Raw genomic sequence first — 9,591 nt, forward strand, 5'->3', positions numbered from 1 at the left:
GGGGGAGAACAGCTCTTCGTTTATCAGCCCTTCTCTACTACTGATCTCTTAAATTGGAGACAACATACTCCCTCCTATAGAAAGAAGCCTCGGGCTCTTATAGATCTAATGCAGTCCATTTTCCTAACTCACAATCCTACCTGGGTTGATTGCAAACAATTTTTTCTGTCATTATTTAATATGGAAGAGCACCGTAGAGTTATACAAGCTGCTCTCCAGTGGCTGGAGAAAAATGCACCTTCAGGCACAGGAGATATCAGGCAGTATACACAACAAGCACTCCTGATAGAGGCTGACCCAGGCTGGGACCCTAACCAGTCTCAAGGGCTACAAAGTTTGCAGCGGTATTGAGAGGCACTCCTAAATGGAATAAAGCCTGGAGGGAAAAAGGCCACCAATATCGGAAAGGTCTCAGAGGTCTGCCAGAAGCCAGATAAAAGTCCCAGTGAATTTTATGAGAGGCTCTGCGAGGTTTACCGGCTTTACATGCCACTTGACCCAGAGGCTACATGGAATCAGTGTATGGTTAATGTGGTATTTGTAAGCCAGACACAAGAAGACATCGGAAGTTGGAAGGGTTTGAAGGTGTGAATATTACCCAGCTTATCCAGGTGGCTACTAAGGTGTTTGTAAATCAGAATGAGGAGGCCAAGAGAAAAGCTAGATACAGAGCTAAGGAAAAGGCAGACTTGCTGGCGGCGGCCTTAGTTGGATGAGAAACCGGTTTTGTGAGAGGATGTGGACGTGGTCGCCGTCATGATAGAGGACAAACTAGGCAAAACCAGGAAGCTAAGCCAGGACAAGAGGGCCAACCTAGGCTTAAGAGAGATCAATGTGTGAGATGCAAGCAGATGGGACACTAGAAGAATGAAGGCCAAATTTTCTGGTGCCCTTGTTAGGAAGAGATTTGCTCCAGAAATTGCAAGCACATATCTCCTTTACATCAGAAGGGGACATGACTCTAAATCTAGGTCAAAGAAAAGCCATGATAATGACCCTTACTGTCCCAACAACAGAGGAATGGTAATAATTTGGGTGCCCCACACTGTTGTCACCCTGATGGAGCAGAGGGGGCATCGCTGGCTTTCTAACCCTAGAATGTTAAGATATCAAGGACTTTTGTGTAAAATCCCCTACATAACCTTGGAGACTGTGAATACTCTAAATCCAGCCACACTGCTGCCAATAGAACGGGTGGAGCATGGAAAGCCCCCATTGTGTGGCCCAGGGTATCACTGTTGTATGGAAACTGTGGATGAAGTTTTCTCAAGCAGAAAAGACTTAAAGGACTAGCCCTTAAAAGACCCACATGTTAAATACTTTACTGATGGAAGCAGCTTCATATCTAAAGGTTTATCAGATGGGCTGGATATGCAGTGGTAACACTGAATTCAGCAGCTGAAACCTGCCCTCTGCCGGCCGGAACTTTGGCCCAAAGAGCTGAGATAATAGCTGTCACTAGGGTGTTGCTTTTGGCCAAAGGAAAGTCAGTAAACATCTATACTGACTCAAGGTATGCCTTTGCCACTTTGCATGCCCATGGAGCCACATATAAGGAAAGCGGATTGTTAACTACTGAAGGAAAGGAAATCAAAGACAAAAAGGAAATAGAGCAGCTCTTAGAAGCTGTATGGGCTCCAAAAGAAGTAGCAGTCATCCATTGCAAAGGGCATCAAACAGGAGGACGTGACAAGACTAGAGGAAACAGAAAGGTGGACAGAGAAGCCAAAACAGCTGCAATGACAGTGGTTAACTAAGAAGGAAGAGGAAACAGTTACCATGCCCTTATTGGAGCTTCCTCTTACAGAACCCCCTAACTACTCCTCTAATGAAAAGGCTTGGTTTGAGCAGGAAAGTGGAAGTTACCAGAAAGGAAGTTGGTGGAAGTTCTCAAATGGGAGGCTCGCCAGCTGTCCCAGAAACAATAGCCCCCGGTTCATCAAACAGTTTCATCAAGGAACACATATGGGAAAAACTGCACTAGAGACTCTTGTAGGACGGCATTTCTATTGCTGAGCCTAACTGCCATCACTCAAGCCACTTATGAGTAACGTTTAACTTGTGCCCCAAACAGTCCACAGCAGGGGCCAGCATGGCCCCCAGGGATTCAAGAAACTGGAGCTACACCCTGTGAAAACCTGCATGTGGACTTTACTAAGCTGCCTCGAGCCGGAGGCTACCGGTACATGCTAGTGTTTGTCTGCACTTTCTCAGGGTGGGTCAAGGCATGTCCCACCAGGACAAAGAAAGCTCGGGAAGCAATCAGAATCTTACTAAAGGACATTATTCCTAGATTTAGACTGCCTGTAACTTTAGGATCAGACAATGGCCCAGCGTTTGTGGAAGAAATAGTACAACAGCTAACACAGAGGTTAAAAATCAAATGAAAACTGCATACAGCTTATCACCCACAGAGTTCTGGAAAGTTGAAAGAATAAACTGGACCCTCGAACAGCTGTTTAAAAAGTTTTGCCATGAAATTCATCTAAGGTGGGATCAGGTGCTGCCCATGGTCCTTCTCTGAGTCAGGTGCACCCCTACTAAATTAACTGGGTATTCACCCTATAAGATAGTGTTTGGCCAACACCCTGATCATAACTCAGATAAAAGGGGATTTAAAAAATTGGGGAATTAACCTTAAGAAGGCAAATGCAAGCCTTAGGTGAGGCCACGCAGGAAATGCAAGGGTGGGTAAGAGGAAGAATACCTGTTAGCCTCACAGATGCAGTACATCCCTTCTAACCTGGAGACTCTGTCTGGGTCAAACGATGGAACCCAACCACTTTAGGGCCTTTATGGGATGGTCCCCATATTGTGATCTTGTCTACACCCACTGCTGTTAAAGTTGCAGGTATCATACCTTGGGTTCATCATAGCCGGCTGAAACCAGCAGCAGCCACCGCCGAGGACCAGTGGACCAGTCAACAAAACCCAGACCACCCGACATGGCTGATCCTGTGGTGAAACCAAGCCACTGCTGACAAGGACAACTGCTCTGCTTCAACCACACCAGAGGCTGGTCGGTCCATGCACGGCTGAAGCTTGAGGAAACATCGAGCCCTGTTCTAGTCACACAAATGGAAGCTGACTAGTCTATGCATGGCTGAAGCCTGAGGAAGTCAACGATACATAAGTAAATGTAGATTAAATTTACAAACATAGTTATACTCTTACTTGTAGTAATTATTTTGCTGTCATGTTATCTTTGCAAATGCTGCCAAGCTTGTTGCCCAGAAAGGTGCCCATGCATAGTATAAGTTTAATCATATTAGTAATACTGAAGCCACTGACACTTTCACCTATGGTTATAAAAGGGGACCAGGATGACTGTCATCACTGTATGATAGAAGCCTGGTCTGGAAAAGGTGTGACTAAAACTCTGTTATACCAGACCTACTATGAGTGTACAGGGACTCATACAGGAACCTGTGTTTATAACCAGACTAGTTACTCGGTCTGTGATCCTGGAAATGGGCAGCCCCAAATATGTTATGACCTAGAGTTCTTGCCCTATGACTTCTTATTTGAAGTCCAAATTTGGTGAACCCTTAATGCCATCATATACAAACCCCACAGAAACTGGGGTCAGTAAACTTGTAAACAAAACGGAAGTATTCACTTACTCGCATAAAGGGCCTGTCTCCATATATTTTGATGCCTGCCAAGCTGCACATCTCTGTAAACTAAATAATATTTGGACCATCTGTAAAAATCTAGGACAAGAAAGAGTCAGCAGCAGAGCCACCAAGGCCATAATAGGAGAGTCCGAAAAAGAGTGCCCTGATTGTGATAATCAGTGGACCACACATGAATTTAACCAGCACCTATACACAGGAAGGGTTGCTCTGTTTGCCAGCCAAGAGGAGAAATAGGGTACACAACTGGAACATGCTACCCACTCAATCTGACAATACTAAAGCCAAATATGCCTTTCTGGACTAAAGGGCATAAAGGATTATAAAGGATTACTAACCTTTGATCAGGCAGGAGATTTCCTAGGACTTGGTATTCCTCTGGTCATCACAAAGAAAACCCAAGGGACTCAAGTTCAACTTAGCCCAATACAACAGTACAGGTTTTATAAATCTTTCAATGAACACTTTAATCCTGAAGTATCAAAAATTCAAATTCCTCCTATATCAACTGAAAATCTGTTTGTCCAGCTAGCCAAAAGTATTGCTAACAATTGAGGAGTTACTTCATGTTATGTATGTGGAGGTGCTAATATGGGAGATCAGTAGCCCTGGGAAGCCAGAGAATTGATGCCACAAGACAATTTTACCTTGCCTGAATTTGTTACAAAATTCAATGCAAATCCAAGTGTTTGGCTATTAAGGAATCCCATCATTGGAAAATACTGTATTGCCTGTTGGGGCAAGTCCTTTCAGAACCAGGTAGGAGAAATAACCTGCCTAGGTCAACAATATTTTGAAGAATCTGAGAACAGAACACAATGGAGAAGCTTTATAGACAATTCCTCTGTGTCACTTTAGTCCCTTTTTGCAGTTCCCAACACTAAATCAATCATGGTACCAATTAGATGCTCCAACTGTTTGGAGAGCACCTGCAGGGTTATATTGGATCTGTGGAACAAAGGCTTATCAATTACTAACCGATAAATGGACAGGGGCATGTATATTAGGAACAATAAGGCCATTCTTTTTGCTACTCCCCCTGCAGCAAGGGGAAGATCTAAGCTATCTGGTCTATGATGAAGGCAGAAAAAGAGTCAAAAGAAATGTGTTTACAAAAATAAGTACTGGGGAAAAAATAAATACTAACATTAAAAAGGACATTGAAATAGGGGGCTGGAAAGATAATGAATGGCCCCCTGAAAGAATCATCAAATACTGCGAACTGGCCACCTGGGCACGAGATGGGTCATGGGGATACTGTACTCCTATTTATATGTTAAACCACATCATAAGGTTGCAAGCAGTTCTGGAAATTATAGTCAATGAAACAGCCCGAGCCTTAGACTTGCTAGCCGTACAGGCGACCCAGATGAGAGATGCCATTTATCAGAACAGGTTAGTACTGAATTATCTTTTAGCTTCAGAACGGGGTTTGTGGAAAACTGAATTTAACAAATTGCTGCTTACAAATTGATGACAATGGAAAAGCTGTCATGGAAATCACTGCCAGGATGCGGAAGTTAGCTCATGTTCCGGTCCAGATGTGGTCTGGTTGGAACCCGAATTCACTCTTTGGAGGATGGTTTTCATGGTTTGGAGGCTTTAAAACTGTTATACTAGGCTTTGTGGCCATAATAGGTGGATACCTACTGCTTCCCTGTCTCTTGCCACTTCTAATCGGAAGCATCCAATCCACCATAGACTCAGTGGTAGACAGACATACCACCACCCGAATAATGGCTCTGCAAAAGTACCAACCAGTATCCCAAGATGAGTATGTACCCACTCAAGAAGAAATAGCTAACTGTGGTGCTCTTTATTAATCTACATTTGTGTCAAGCACCAAAAGGGGGAAATGAAGAAGGAATTAATGAAATCAACTATAACCTAATAGTAGTAGTAATACAAATATTAAAATCCTTTTGAAGTTACTGCAAAATGTGACACCTGCCTTACACTCACGCTAAAAGGGAATATTAACAGCCTGTCTTCTCTCCATGGACAGTGGACCTTATCTATACTCCCCAACTCCACATTCCTCAAAGTTTATTACAGGCCCAGTGAGTTCCTGCACGACTGCAGGGTCACAAGACTGATAAGTTTAGGTTGCAAGACATGTCTTTCTCAAAATGTAACAAATGTTGTAATGCTGCCTTTGTTTCTTGCTTCTGTAACTCGCTTCCTGCCTCAAGTAATTCCCACCTTAAGATATTTAAAAGTAGGAAAAGCCCTTTGTTTGGGCCTCAGACTAGCTGAGCCGGTGATCACCTTAATTTAATAAACTTTCCTGAACTTTTGGTCTCTTCAGTCTTTGATTATCCCGCAACAGACCCAGGGCTTACATACTACCGGGAAAGGGCCTGCATGATTCAGAAGGGATGTATATGACAATTGAAGTATGATAACATCAAGGTGGTTTTGACGTACAGGCAGGACTTATGACAAGTATGTGTTCTCATACAAGGAACAATAGATAAACTAGAAATCTTAGAAGCCTTCCTGGAAAAGGATTAATCAGAAGTCAACATGGCAGATTAGCATCTAAAAATGAAGTTGCTTCAGCCTCCACAAGTCATAAAGGTTTTTTTGTTGTTGTTAAAAAAGAGAGGCTGTTTAGATCAAAAGGGGAAATGCATACTGTTTCTATTTTCTCTTGTATAGTCTCTTTCAAGTTCTTGGTAGAATAGCTCCTTTAGTAAGGAATAATGATGGCTGCTAAGCAGTATCCATCCATCCACCTATCCAATAATATTTCACAAATATTTGCTGTCCTACCATAAACTAGGAATTAGTCTCAGCAGCAAGGATGCAGCAGCAGATAAGACAGACATTGCCCTTGCCTTCCTTAAGCTTGCTTCTCAAGGGAAAAGTAGACAATAAGGAGCTACGGCAGGATTATGACTTCTATTCATCTAACCTTCTCTGTCTTTTTCTTCTCCTTCTTAAATGGGAGACGAAAAGTTTCAGAAGCCAGCTTGCAAAGCCACTTTGCCTCCCACCCTCCATCACAACCATTAACCAAGACTAGAAGGTAGGAGGGGAAGCAGGTAAAATGAAAGTGCTAAAAGGAGAGGGTTGGGTGCTGCTGATGTGGAGGAGGCAGAGTCTTCAAAGAGAAAGGGAAGAATGGCCTTCTGCATACAGACAGGAGCAGAGGAGTTGTTCTTAAGTGTAAACCCTCCATCCCAACCCCATGACCCAGCACCTGTGAACATTTCTAGACACTCGGTTGCCTGAGACTGTGAGGCCTTGGGTGGAGCTGGGGCCACACAGGGAAAACCTTATTCCTGATCAAAGGGTCTTAGAAGAACCCCTATCAGAAATTTCCTCAGAAACCAGATCCCAGTGGACCAGGCCACTATCAATTATCATTTAACAAATTTCAGTTATTGGAGGCAATTGCGATGCATGCTTTCTGAGGCCAGCCCTACATGAAAAGGTTTGTGCGGATAACATCAGGTTACCCAGTGCCTCTGTTCTATGGCAGTCTTCTGAATCCAGGCTTGTATCTCCTCCAGCTGAAGTTTTAGGTGATTATAAGGTAGCTTCTGCTTTGAAAGAAGAAACATGCAGCACATTTTATGTTCCCTTTTCACTTCTTCATGCTCCTTAGCTTGCAACCTTCTCAGCATTGTTATTCACTTCCCTGCCAATGTTGCCCACTTCACATTTACTTTGGTATTTAAATGGGGGATGATAATCTGGGTTTGCACTATTGATGTTCAATAGCTTCAGTACCAATAGATCTCATTTTGAAGCAACCAAATTGCTTCAAGTTCCAGCTAAGAATAAAAGGAAAATATTTAAATTCGAGGTTTTATGATGAGAGCAGCAGAGAATGCAATTGAGGTTTCCACTGGGTTGCTGACTTTGTCAAACAAATGAGGGGAAATTAGGGGGAGTGGGATAAGCAAAACATATTTAAGAACTGAATTCTCCCCAAAACATGAGCTTTGGTGCTCTGTTAAATTTCACAAACCAGACCAGTTCTGTCACTGTTCAATTAGCTCTAGTTGTGTAATAGAACCTGCATAAAAGCCAACACTGTCAACAAGGCCTCAAGGTAGATGAAAAGATAAAATTAAATTCTAATTTCCCATCAATCTGGAATCAGAAGAATTTGTACAGAATTGTTTCAAATGAAATGCTGTTTTGTTTGGGAAGTAAGAAAGTTTTAATCACTAGGGGATCTCCACTTTGCCTCCTTTCAGGCATGAAATGCTGGCTTCATTCCCTGCCCTCCCCCTACCTCAGCCCCACTCCGCAGCAGGGAAAGTCCACCTCGACGGTGACAACGGGTATTTCCATCATCGTGTTGACTCTGGAGAGAACTTGCCTAAGCCCCTGTCTTGAACAGACTTGATTCTCTTCTTCCTTTCTTCTTGTGGCTTCCAGCAGACCAAACATTTATCTAATTAAGGAATCATTATTCATTGTTTTTAGGTGTGATATGGAATTTTGGTTATTATTTTTATTATTTTTTTAGAGCTACCTATTATAGTACTACAGATGAAATGGCGTCATGTCTGGGATTTGCTTCAAAATAATACAAAGGCCTGGGAAATGGGGTGACCATCCATGAGCTGATAATTGTTGAAATTGGGTGTCAGGTTTATTATACTCTACTTTTGTATATACTTAAAATTGTTCATAACAAAGAAAAAAGATTTTTAAAGTTTATCTACAAGATGTGGCCAGACACGGTGGCTCACACCTGTAATCTCAGCACTTTGGGAGGCAGAGGTGGGTGGATCATTTGAGGTGCGGAGTTCCGGACCAGCCAGGCCAACATGGTGCAACCCCGTCTGTACTAAAAATACAAAAATTAGCCAGGAGTGACGGTGTGTGCCTGTAATCCCAGCTACTCAGTGGGGCTGAGGCAGGAGAATTGCTTGAGTCAAGGAGGTGGGGTTTGCAGTGAGCCGAGATCGCGCCACTGCACTCCAGTCTGGGCAGAGATAAAGCGAGAGTCCATCTCAAAAAAAAAAAATAATAAATAAATAAATAAAGTTTACCTACAAGATGCTGTTTTCCTTTTGGTAATTTTAATGCCATTTTAGTGTCAATAATAAGATCTAATAATTATGGGACACCATGCTATGTTTTTCCCATATATTGTCTTTGTTAATCCTCTGATGAAGTCTAGGAGACTGGTATTATTATCCATTTGATGTTACAGATGAAGAAACTGAGACATAGATAGAGAGGTGGAGAGAAATTGACCAGGGCTCTATAGCGAGTAGTGGTAAAGTGAGGGCTGAAATCAGATCTGGTTAGCCTCAGGGCCTGAGGAGTATTATAAAACTCCTCTTGTGTTATTCTTTGCTTGTAATAGACATTTCATAAAGGGATAGAATGATGTCAAAGAACATTTGTCCATTGGCTTCTCGAATTGTTTATTCACTCAAACAAATGTTTATTGAGCATCTGTTATATGTCAGGCACTGTGTTAGACATCAGGGATGCAGAAATGAACAAGACTGCAGACCCAGCCCTCAGGGAACCAACAGCAGTTTCTTCAACCAGGTCTCCATAGCAAAGGGCTAAGTGTTTCTTATTGTTTTTCAGAAAAGTGTTTAAAAACTGGTGTTCAGTATGACTTTGGTGCTGTCCATTGAAGGGAAGTCAGAGCAACTGTGTTTCTGCCAGGCCCTTTCCTTCATCCTATGATTTGGTGGGAAGCTGAGCATCTTTTAAAAGTTTCATCATGAATGATAATCTGAATACCACCCTTCTCCCTCTCTGGAAAACTATAGAGCTGTAGAGCCAACAACAGGAAAACAACTTGTTCTTTCTTATTTGCTGGGACCTTAATAACTCCACCGAGTAATATCCATATCCTTTAAGCAGTTCGGCATTCTGGAAATAATTGGCATGCAAAAATTCAAAATGGTTTGTGAACTTGAATTCAGAAAAGAAAAAGAAACATTGTTATTCAAACACAGGTGATAAGCAC

The 9,591-nt window shown here is 42.5% G+C and overlaps 1 protein-coding gene across 3 annotated transcripts in view; it reads right to left on the reverse strand.

Annotated features, from left to right (window-relative positions):
• Nucleotides 1–8,886, reverse strand: part of IL22RA2 (interleukin 22 receptor subunit alpha 2) — a 29,925-nt gene extending 21,039 nt beyond the window's left edge. For all 3 annotated transcript variants that reach the window (XM_054491693.1, XM_054491692.1, XM_054491691.1), the window contains exon 1: nt 8,655–8,886. The gene's annotated coding sequence lies outside the window, so the exon portion shown is untranslated. The remainder of the gene's footprint in view (nt 1–8,654) is intronic.
• Nucleotides 8,887–9,591: the final 705 nt, after the last annotated feature.

Source organism: Pongo pygmaeus, chromosome 5, assembly GCF_028885625.2.
Source record: "Pongo pygmaeus isolate AG05252 chromosome 5, NHGRI_mPonPyg2-v2.0_pri, whole genome shotgun sequence".
NCBI lineage: Eukaryota > Metazoa > Chordata > Mammalia > Primates > Hominidae > Pongo > Pongo pygmaeus.